The sequence below is a fragment of the Odocoileus virginianus genome, unplaced genomic scaffold (genome assembly GCF_023699985.2).
Source record: "Odocoileus virginianus isolate 20LAN1187 ecotype Illinois unplaced genomic scaffold, Ovbor_1.2 Unplaced_Contig_100, whole genome shotgun sequence".
Taxonomy (NCBI): domain Eukaryota; kingdom Metazoa; phylum Chordata; class Mammalia; order Artiodactyla; family Cervidae; genus Odocoileus; species Odocoileus virginianus.
This window is the reverse complement of record NW_027224417.1, coordinates 1-9,921: the sequence shown is the minus strand read 5'-3', so window position 1 is coordinate 9,921 and position 9,921 is coordinate 1. Positions and strand designations below refer to the sequence as shown.

The 9,921-nt window shown below is 38.4% G+C and overlaps 1 pseudogene; it reads left to right on the top strand.

The window, feature by feature from the left end:
• The first annotated feature begins 4,039 nt into the window (after positions 1 to 4,039).
• On the top strand, positions 4,040 to 6,022 carry LOC110123988 (olfactory receptor 5M5-like; annotated as a pseudogene).
• The last annotated feature ends 3,899 nt before the right edge of the window (positions 6,023 to 9,921 follow it).

Below are 9,921 nucleotides of genomic sequence, written 5' to 3'. Positions count from 1 at the left end.
CTCAGATATGCAGATGACACTGCCCTTATGGCAGAAAGTGAAGAAGAACCAAAGAGCCTCTTGATGAAAGTGAAAGAGGAGAGTGAAAAACCTGGCTTAAAACTCAACATTCGAAAAACTAAGATCATGGCATCTAATCCCACTCAGTTCAGTTCAGTAGCTCAGTCATGTTCCAATTCTTCACTGCAGATGGTGATTGCAACCATGAAATTAAAAGATACTTGCTACTAGGAAAAGAAGCTATGACCAACCTGAAAGAAAAGTGAAAGTGAAAGTCGCTCAGTTGTGTCCAACTCTTTGCAACCCCATGGACTATACAGTCCCTGGAATTCTCCAGGCCAGAATACTGGAGTGGGTAGCCTTTCCCTTCTCCAGGGGATCTTCCCAACAACCGGGATCAAACCCAGGTCTCCCACACTGCAGGCAGATTCTTTACCAGCTGAGCCACAAAGGAAGCCCATGATCAACCTAGACAGCATATTAAAAAACAGAAACATTACTTTGAAGACAAAGGTCTGTCTAGTCAAAGCTCTGGTTTTTCCAGAAGTCATGTATGGATGTGAGAGTTGGACCATAAGGAAAGATGAACACCAAAGAATTGATGTTTTTGAACTGAGATGTTGAAGAAGACTCTTGAGAGTCCCCTGGACAGCAAGGAGATCAATCAGTCAATCCTAAAGAAAATCAGTCCTGAATATTCACTGGAAGGACTGATGCTGAAGCTGAAGCTCCAATACTTTGACCATGTGATATGAAGAACTGACTCATTGTAAAAGATGTTGATGCTGGGAAAGACTGAAGGAAGGAGGAGAAGGGGGCGGCAGAGGATGAGATGGTTGGATGGCATCACCGACTCATGAACATGAGTTTGAACAAACTCCAGGAGTTGGTGATGGACAGAGAAGCCTGGTGTGCTGCAAAGTCCATGGGGTCTCAAAGAGTCGAACACAACTGAGTGGCTGAACTCAACTGGACTGAACTGGTGGAGGTTAAATTCAGTTCTGTGGAAGCAAAAAACATCATTTGAGAAGAACTCAATTTAAACCTTTTCCTAGAGTCAGGATCAACTTGGACCAGATGAGAACAATGAAAGCACTGACTGGAAAGACAGTAAGACAAAAATTGACTGAGTGATGAAGGAAAGAGGACAAAGTGTGACTTCAGCTTTCAAAATGGCAGCTACCTGCCACTGAGAATGTAGTCAGCTGGGTAAGTGACATCAAGAATTGAAATCCTACTGTCACACACTAGCCATGTGGCACAGGGTCAGTTAGTACTATATGGTACTGGGTGAGAGGTGCCTCTATCTCTTTAGCGGTAAGTTCAGGAATATGTCTCTACTTAGTTTTTAGGGTTGTTGGTTGGTTTTTTTTTTTTTTTTGAGAAATCAATTAAATTTTTAAATTTTAATCAATTAAAAAAACAAATGAAAGGTATTTGCCAGCCGCCTTGTCAGTTTATTCTTTAAAAAGAAGAGAGTTGTTGTGGTTGTTAATAGTCTCAATGACTAGAGCTAGAAATAATTGAACTCTAGGGAGTTGATCCCCCTAGCACAATTCTATTATAAAGTCCCAAGGTTCCTCACATCCATGCTGTATCTGAAAGATCGCCCTTCTTTCATAGGTAAGATTAGGTATTGTTAAAATATATTTTGTGATTTACAAACAAACATTTTAATAACTAAAATAAAATTATGACTGAAACATACTCTGATGAATTAACAAATGTCTTGATTTAAATCTGCTGTTCTTTTAAGAGTATGTGAAAGTCACTATGGATCATACAGTCCATGGAATTCTCCAGGCCAGAATATTGGAGTGGGTGGCCTTTCCAGATCCCAGGGGATCTTCCCAACTCAGGGATATAACTATTTGTAAATGTAGAGTAGAGTAACATAATAATAGAAGAAAACTATATCAGAGGCCACATTAGACAGCCTCAGTGGTGAGGGTGAGTGTCAAGAGTACAAAATTTACTTGTCCCAGAGCTACTTCTGTCCACTTGCAAATACTTCTCTCTGAGTTTCCCAGCTCAACCGTGTAGGATGTTGTGTTCTATTTTTGTAAAAGAAGATTATTACCATAAAGTATCAGTATCAGTTAAATTATCTGGAATGTTCATTTCTTGCGCTGTCTCCATTTCCACAAAAAAAAATAAAAAAGATTGGATATATTATTTTGGTTTTTGATGAATGACCATAAACAGAGGCACTGGATACAATCCCAGGACCAAAATAATGGTTTCTTTATTATGACACTTGCTATAATTTTATGAACTTAAATAATTATGATTTCATTGATTTACATGACTTGTCTTGCCCTTTACAACCCTATTCAGTACTTCTAAAATTCTTAAAAGCAGAATGAGTTAATGCAAGTGTGCAAGAAAGCAGGAGTGGTTAATTTACCATGTGCCTTACAATGTGACCAGTGTCCATCTTTTAATACTCTATTTATTAATAAAAGCCAGTATAACATTGATACATCTGGGTCTGAGCTATTGAAAAAATGTAATTTTTTTTGCATGATCGTTGTCATGGTAATTTTTATCCGGCAGAGATATTGGGAGGTGAATTTTATGATTTCTTACCTATTGATTCAGCTGTATGTGTAATTTGATTATTATTGTTATTAAGAGTATGACATTTTATGTGTTTTAAAGAATATATTTAATTCATGCTCTAGAGTTTTTCTTTACTTTTTGCAAGAGTTAAAATGAGGTATAGTTACAGAAAAATCATTATGACTTGGGGATGTGTTTCACAATCTTTTGCAATGATTGTGCTCTCCCGCATGGGGTGAGTTTTAATATATTCTCTGTGTGTTAGTCACTCAGTCATGTCCTACTGTGCAACAACGTGGGCTGTATCCTGCCCCAGGCTCCTCTGTCCATGAAATTCTCCAGGCAAGAATACTGGAGTGTGGTTGCCATTTTCTTCTCCAGGGGATCTTCCTGATCCAGGGACAGAACCCAGGTCTCCTGCACTGCAGGCAAATTCTTTACCTTCTGATCCACCTGGGAACATTTTCCCTTAATCATTATCTTTAAGGCTATTTAACACTACGTGTGTGTGTGTGTGTGTGTGTGTGTGTGTGTGTGCCTATGCACATACACATATCACTTGGTACAGTATGCTCATATATTTTTATACAAAAACACTGATTTAATTTAAGTCCCATGAATCAACTTTTACCCCCAATAATTGGTTATGATATACAAATTCAAGAATGTTCTGAGCTAAAATTATAAAAGTTAAGTAAGCTTTGGTGATATGAGGGCCACCTGAGATAGACATGTGGGGAAAATGAACATGCATTGCAGAGTGAGGGATCAGCTTGAAAATGATCTAGAGTGGTAGGTAGACAGATTCTAGTTCTACAAAGACATCTGTACCGCTTCCTTAAGTCCATTCAACTGAAGAAAACACATGAACTTCAATGACTGATGCTTAAGATAGTGTTATCATTGACTCACTAATTCATGTAGGACTCTTTTGTGATTCCATTGACTGCAGCCCACAAGGCTCTTTTGTCCATGGGATTTCCCAGGCAAGAATATTCAAGTAGGTACCTATTTCTTTCTCCAGGGGATCTTCCTGACCCACGGGTCAAATTCATGTTTCCTGCAAGTGGGCAGATTCTTTTGCTTAACATACTACATCAAAAGGGATACTGAAAACCAAAGACTAATAATTTCAAAGAAAAGCAACATTTAAAGAAACTATAAGTAAACACTTCATAGTAGGATTTGCATAAAAGAGAAAAGTTTTTCAAATATGAAAAGACTTGCAGAAAAGCATTGAAAATATGACTGCTTTATATAAAAGTGTGAATGTACATAAAGGAGCTCTATGTTAAGCTAATTATTGAAAACATCAATTACAGGTTTACTAGGCTATTTCTTTATGTCACATGTATTTACAAGTCTGAAAGAAAAGGAACAAGTATTAGATGACATGATGTAGGAAATGGAAAAATGATAAAAGACAAATAAATTTTATTTCCATTACTTTAGCCATTGTTGGAAGCTGAGCAACACAATGTTAAAGAAGAACTACAGAGAGGTGATTGAGCTTATCCTCCTGGGACTGACAGATCGAACTGATTTGCAGCCTGTTCTTTTCGTGGCTTCTTAGTCATCTACCTGATCACAGTCATCGGCAATATGAGCATGATTTTGTTAATCAGAACCGACTCAAATCTTTAGACTCTGCCAGGAGCCAGCACACGAGATCCCACCCATGACAAGGTCGTGAGGAGAAGACCTGACAAGCAAGGCAGATCAGGACTTCAGGGATTTCGAAAAGCTGCCCTGGCACTCACCTTAAAGATGATCTCTGTCTTTCTGATGCTTGCTATATTAGACTACTCCCTAATTTCTGTGACATGGGTAGAAGGCCTTCCCCGATCTCTTTCCAAACAGAATCAACTTAGAACTTTAATTAATATGTCCGCCGGACGGTGGTATCCTATAAGATTATCCAGGATGAAAGGAGTGTTTCAATTTAGACCCCTTTGCTGGCATTCTAGCCTGCTTGGCAAATGCATACTAATGCACATGACTGCTCACAACACCTTAATCATAAACAGCATAAAGAACCTGATCACACAAAAGGCCCTAATAGGCACAGAGCCCTTCGGGGGTGAGGAAGCCCTATTAGAGAACATAAAAATATTATTCTAAAAGTGGTTATAGTTAAAGATTTAGAAAAACAGGAGTTTAAAATTGTTAATTTTAACCAGGAATGCTAAACAGGGGCTGCCTCACTGGAGCTGCAGAGTCTTTGTGTGGTAAACCTTTTAGATAAATTTAACTGATAACTTCTGCAAAAGGACTGACCTTTGTGCTCATTAAATAATAGATTATGGAAAACAGCTTTGCATTCACCTAAGTCATAAAAGGTCAATAGGCCCCAAGGCCAGAAGATAATGTACAAGACCCTCATAAACAAAGAAGTATGCAGAAAACACCCTGGTTTTGTGAAGAACAAGCTGATGTAATGTTAAACTATCTTCCCCTTAGAAATGTACTAATTTAGGATATAAAAGCCATGGTAAAAAATAAAGCATTGCCAGACTCTGCCAGACCCTGCAAACACCCCTGTCTGGTCATTCTCTCTCTCTCTCTCTCTCTCTCCCTCGCAGACTTGGCCCTATCAAGGCTGGTCTCACATGTCTTCTCTCTCTCTCTCGCCAATGCCGTTCATCCTGAGGGTATTCCCTGGATCCTGCTGAGGCTGGACCCCAGCAAGACTCCAATGTACTTCTTCCTCAGCCACCTCTCCTTTGTAGATCTCTGTTATGCCACCACTGTCACTCCTCACATGCTGGTCAGTCTCTTATCAAAGAGAAAAAATATTTCCTTCCTTGGTTGTGTCATACAATTTCACTTTTTCATTGCCCTGGTGATCACAGATTATTATATTACTGGCAGTGATGGCTTATGATTGCTATGTGGCCATCTGCAAACCCTTTTTATATGGCAGCAAAATGTCCTGAGATGTCTGCCTCCCTCTGGTTGCTGCTCTTTATACTTACAGCTTTGCAAATGGTCTTGCCCAGACCATCCTGATGGTCCATCTCTCCTTCTGTGGACCCAGTGAAATCAACCACTTTTACTGTGCGGACCCACCTCTTCTAGTCCTGGCCTGCTCAGATACTTATGTCAAAGAGACTGTCATGTTCTTGGGGGCTGGTTCCAACCTCATGTGTTCTCTTACCATCATCCTCATCTCCTACATTTTCATCTTCACAACCATTCTGTGTATCCATCCTGGAGAAGAAGGCACAAGGCCTTCTCCACCTGTGGGTCTCACCTAACGGCTGTCATTATATTTTATGGGACATTGTTCTGCATGCATCTGAGACCCCCTTCTGAGACATCTGTATAACAGGGCAAAATTGTAGCTGTTTTTTATATCTTTGTGAGTCCTATCCTAAATCCTTTGATCTACAGCCTTCGGAACAAAGATGTTAAAAGAGCATTAAGGAAAGCAATTCAAAGGCAATTGTTCATGAAATAGGGTAAATATTTTGGTCACAGGTATTTAACATATCTGTATTCTCTGAGCATTTATTGAACACTTTAAATTAAGTCATTTTTTTTGTCTTTTGTAATTGGCTTATTACATTTACAAGAATTTGTCAAATTATTAGCTGTGTTGCCTTAGTTTATTTAAAATGAATACTGCACAGAAATTAAAATATAAGACCAGACAGCATTATTATTGCTCTATAAAATTGATAAAGGACAGAAAATTCTATTGGCAGTATTCAGAGGGATATGGAGAAGGCAATGGCAATCCACTCCAGTACTCTTGCCTGGAAAATCCCATGGACAGAGGAACCTGGTAGGCTGCAGTCCATGGGGTCGCTAAGAGTCAGACACAACTGAGTGACTTCACTTTCACTTTTCACTTTCATGCATTGGAGAAGAAAATGGCAACCCACTCCAGTGTTCTTGCCTGGAGAATCCCAGGGACGGGGGAGCCTGGTGGGCTGCCGTCTATGGGGTCGCACAGAGTTGGATACGACTGAAGTGACTTAGCAGCAGCAGCAGCAGAGGGATATATGTTATAAAAGGCAGAATTTTTTAAAAAATGTTACAGTTATGACAATTTGTTAGATTTGGGGGGGTTAAAATTTCCAAATGATTTTCCAGAAATTTTCAATGATAGCCAGTGTGGTTTTGTTTATTTGTTTGTTTTTCCTTTATTCAAATTATATCAATGAAGATCTTTCAGAATGTCATGCTATTAATCTAAGGAGTATTTTTATATCATAGAACTGGTCCATTGAAATCCTCAAAAATAAGCACTTGAAGGAAATTCTAAATTTTCTTTGAAAGTTTTTTTTTAATTTATATGCAGCCATATCTTAAAATATTTAAATTTTTTCTTAAAATGTTTAAAGAGATGGGAATGCAAACCACCTTACCTGCCTCCTGAGAAACTTGTTGGAAGCAACAAGAAGCAACAGTTAGAACCATACATGGGAAAATGGGCTGGTTTACAATTGGGAAAGGAGTATGTCAAAGCTGTATATTGTCACCCTGCTTATTTAACTTATATTCAGAGAACCTAATGGGAAATGCTGGACTGGATGAAGCACAAGCTGGAATCAAGCACCTGGGAGAAATATCAACAAACTCAGATATTCAGATGATACCACTCTAATGGCAGAAAGCAAAGAAGAACTAAAGAACTATTGAAGAGGGTGAAAGAGAAGGGTGAAAACAGTGGCTTAAGACTCAACATTCAAGAAACTAAGACCATGGCATCTCTCTTGCTCTCTCTCTCTCTTTAGTTGCTAAGTCATGTCCGACTCTTGAGACCCCATAGACTATAGCCTGCCAGGCTCCTCTCTCCATGGGATTCTCCAGGCAAGAATACTGGTCCCATCATTTCATGGTAAATAGATGGGAAAAAAAGTGGAAACAGTGACAGATTTTATTTTCTTGGCCTCCCCAAATCACTGCAGATGGTGACTGAAACCATGAAATTAAAAGACACTTGCTCCTTGGAAAGAAATCTGTGACAAACCTAGACAATGTATTAAAAACCAGGGACATCAGTATGCCAACAAAGCTCCTTCTGGTCAGAGCTATGATTTTTCCAGTAGTCATGTACAGATGTGAGATTTGGGCCATAAAGAAGGCTGAGCATCAAAGAATTTATGCTTCAAGTTGTGATGCTGTAGACAACTGTTGAGCATCCCTTGGACAACAAGGAGATCAAACCATTCAATACTAAAGGAAGTCAGTCCTGAATATTCATTGGAAGGACTGATGCTGAAGCTGAAGCTCCAATACTTTTACCACCTGATGTGAAGAGCTGCCTTATTGAAAAAGACCCTGATTCTGGGAAAGATTGAGGGAGGAGGAAACAGGGATGTGACAGAGGATGAGATGATTGGATGACATCAGTGACTCAATGGACAGCAGGGTGAGCAAACTCAGGGAGATAGTGAAGGACAGGGAAGCCTGGGTTGCTGCAGTTCCTGGGGTCACAAAAAGTCATACATGATTTAGCAACTGAACAAAAACAACAATTGCATCTTAAAACTGGTTTTTTGTTTTCACTTTTTTGTTTATTTATTTTGTTATGAGTTATTTCCAAAATAGAGCCAAAAATAGAAACTAATAGATCACTGGCCCACATATATGTAATAATTAATGTTTACATATAATGCCACTTTTTATTCAGATATTTTAAAAATTTAGATATTGGATCCCACTCCATGTTCTGGAGCCCTACCTGTTATTTTGGCATTTCCTCTAGAGGCATACCTCAATTTTTTGGTGCCAGTAAGCTCTCGAAAGTGATAGGAGTTGAGTAGAGCAGTGTGCAAATAGATGAATTGGAGGGCATGGGCACCTACTCCAGTTTTCTTGCCTGGAGAATCCTTATGGACAGAGGAGCCTGGTGGGCTACAGTCCATATGGTCACAAATGTTTGGACACTACTGAAGCGACTTAGAATGCACACTCACACACTTGATTTATGCTTGTTTCTTTCTTCTGATCTTCAGTATCCCTACTAACATTTTATTGTTTCATCTATAAAACCAAGAGAAGTATTTGTGTATTTTTCTATTTCTTTTTGTAATTTTTTTTCTTTAAACACTGACGTTATATTATTAATCACAGCAAGTAATGAACTGGTATTTTTCCTTTAATCATGGATAGTTTCTATCCCTTCTATGATGTATAAACTCTAAAAGTTTAATTTGTCCGACATTCATAGCTCTTCAGCAGGATTTTTTGTTTTGTTTTTAGTTAATTGATGCTTATCATGACTATTTCTATCCTTTTTTAATTGAAGTCTTCCCTGGTGGCTCCGATGGTAAATTTCTGCCTGCAATGCAGGAGACCTGGATTCAACACCTAGGTCTGGAAGATCCCCTGGAGAAGAGAACAGCTACCCACCCCAGTATTCTTGCCTGGAAGATTACATGGATGGAGGAGACTGTTGGGCTAGAGTCCATGGGGTCACAAAGACTTGGAGATGACTGAGTGACTAACACTTTCACTTTTTTCATAGTTGACTTACCATATTATATGTTTCAGATGTACAACATAGTGATTTTATTCCACTTTTAGTTATTATGATATATATTGGCTATATTCCTTGAGCTGTACAATGTATCCTTGTAGCTCATTTATTTTATATACAGCAGTCTCTAGTGTGTCCATCCCTACCCTTATCTTGCCCCTTCCCCTTCCTTCTTCCTATTGGCAACCACTAGTTTATTTTCTATATCTGTGAGTCTGGTGTTTTGTTGTTGTTGTTGTTCTTCTTCTTGTTACACTTACTAAGTTGTTTTAATTTTTATATTTCCAAATATAAGTGATATTCTACAGTATATGTCTTTCTCTGTCTGACATTTCACTTAACATGATATTTTTTTTTCCTTGATGTGTTCCTCTAATCGGTAATTTTCTTATTTTGTTGTGAATATTGATACTTTGGAATACTTTCTAAAAGTTTTGTGCTTTAAATTTTTTTAAATTATTAACTGTCTTCTGTTAGCTTTGTTATACAGATGTTGCATTACCAGATTACTTGATATTTCTGTCTTTTTCTAACTTCCTAATTTTTAATTTCAGTGTTTGTCTTTGTTGGTATTTAGTTATTCTTTTGCATTTTCAGTGCTTTCTTGACTGATCTCTCAGTCATACCCTCTTAGGATATGTTCTCACAATATCATATAACTTTAATTTAGAGAACTGTTTTCAACTGTAATTTTAACATTGTCTATGTGATTCATTCATGGTTATATTGTCTTCAGGACTGTCAGCTTCATGAGGGCCAGGTCCACGTCTGGTTGTGCTCATTAAGTTTTTTTTTAAAGCAACTTGCTGCTGCTGCTGCTACTAAGTCACTTCAGTCGTGTCCGACTCTGTGTGACCCCATAGACAGCA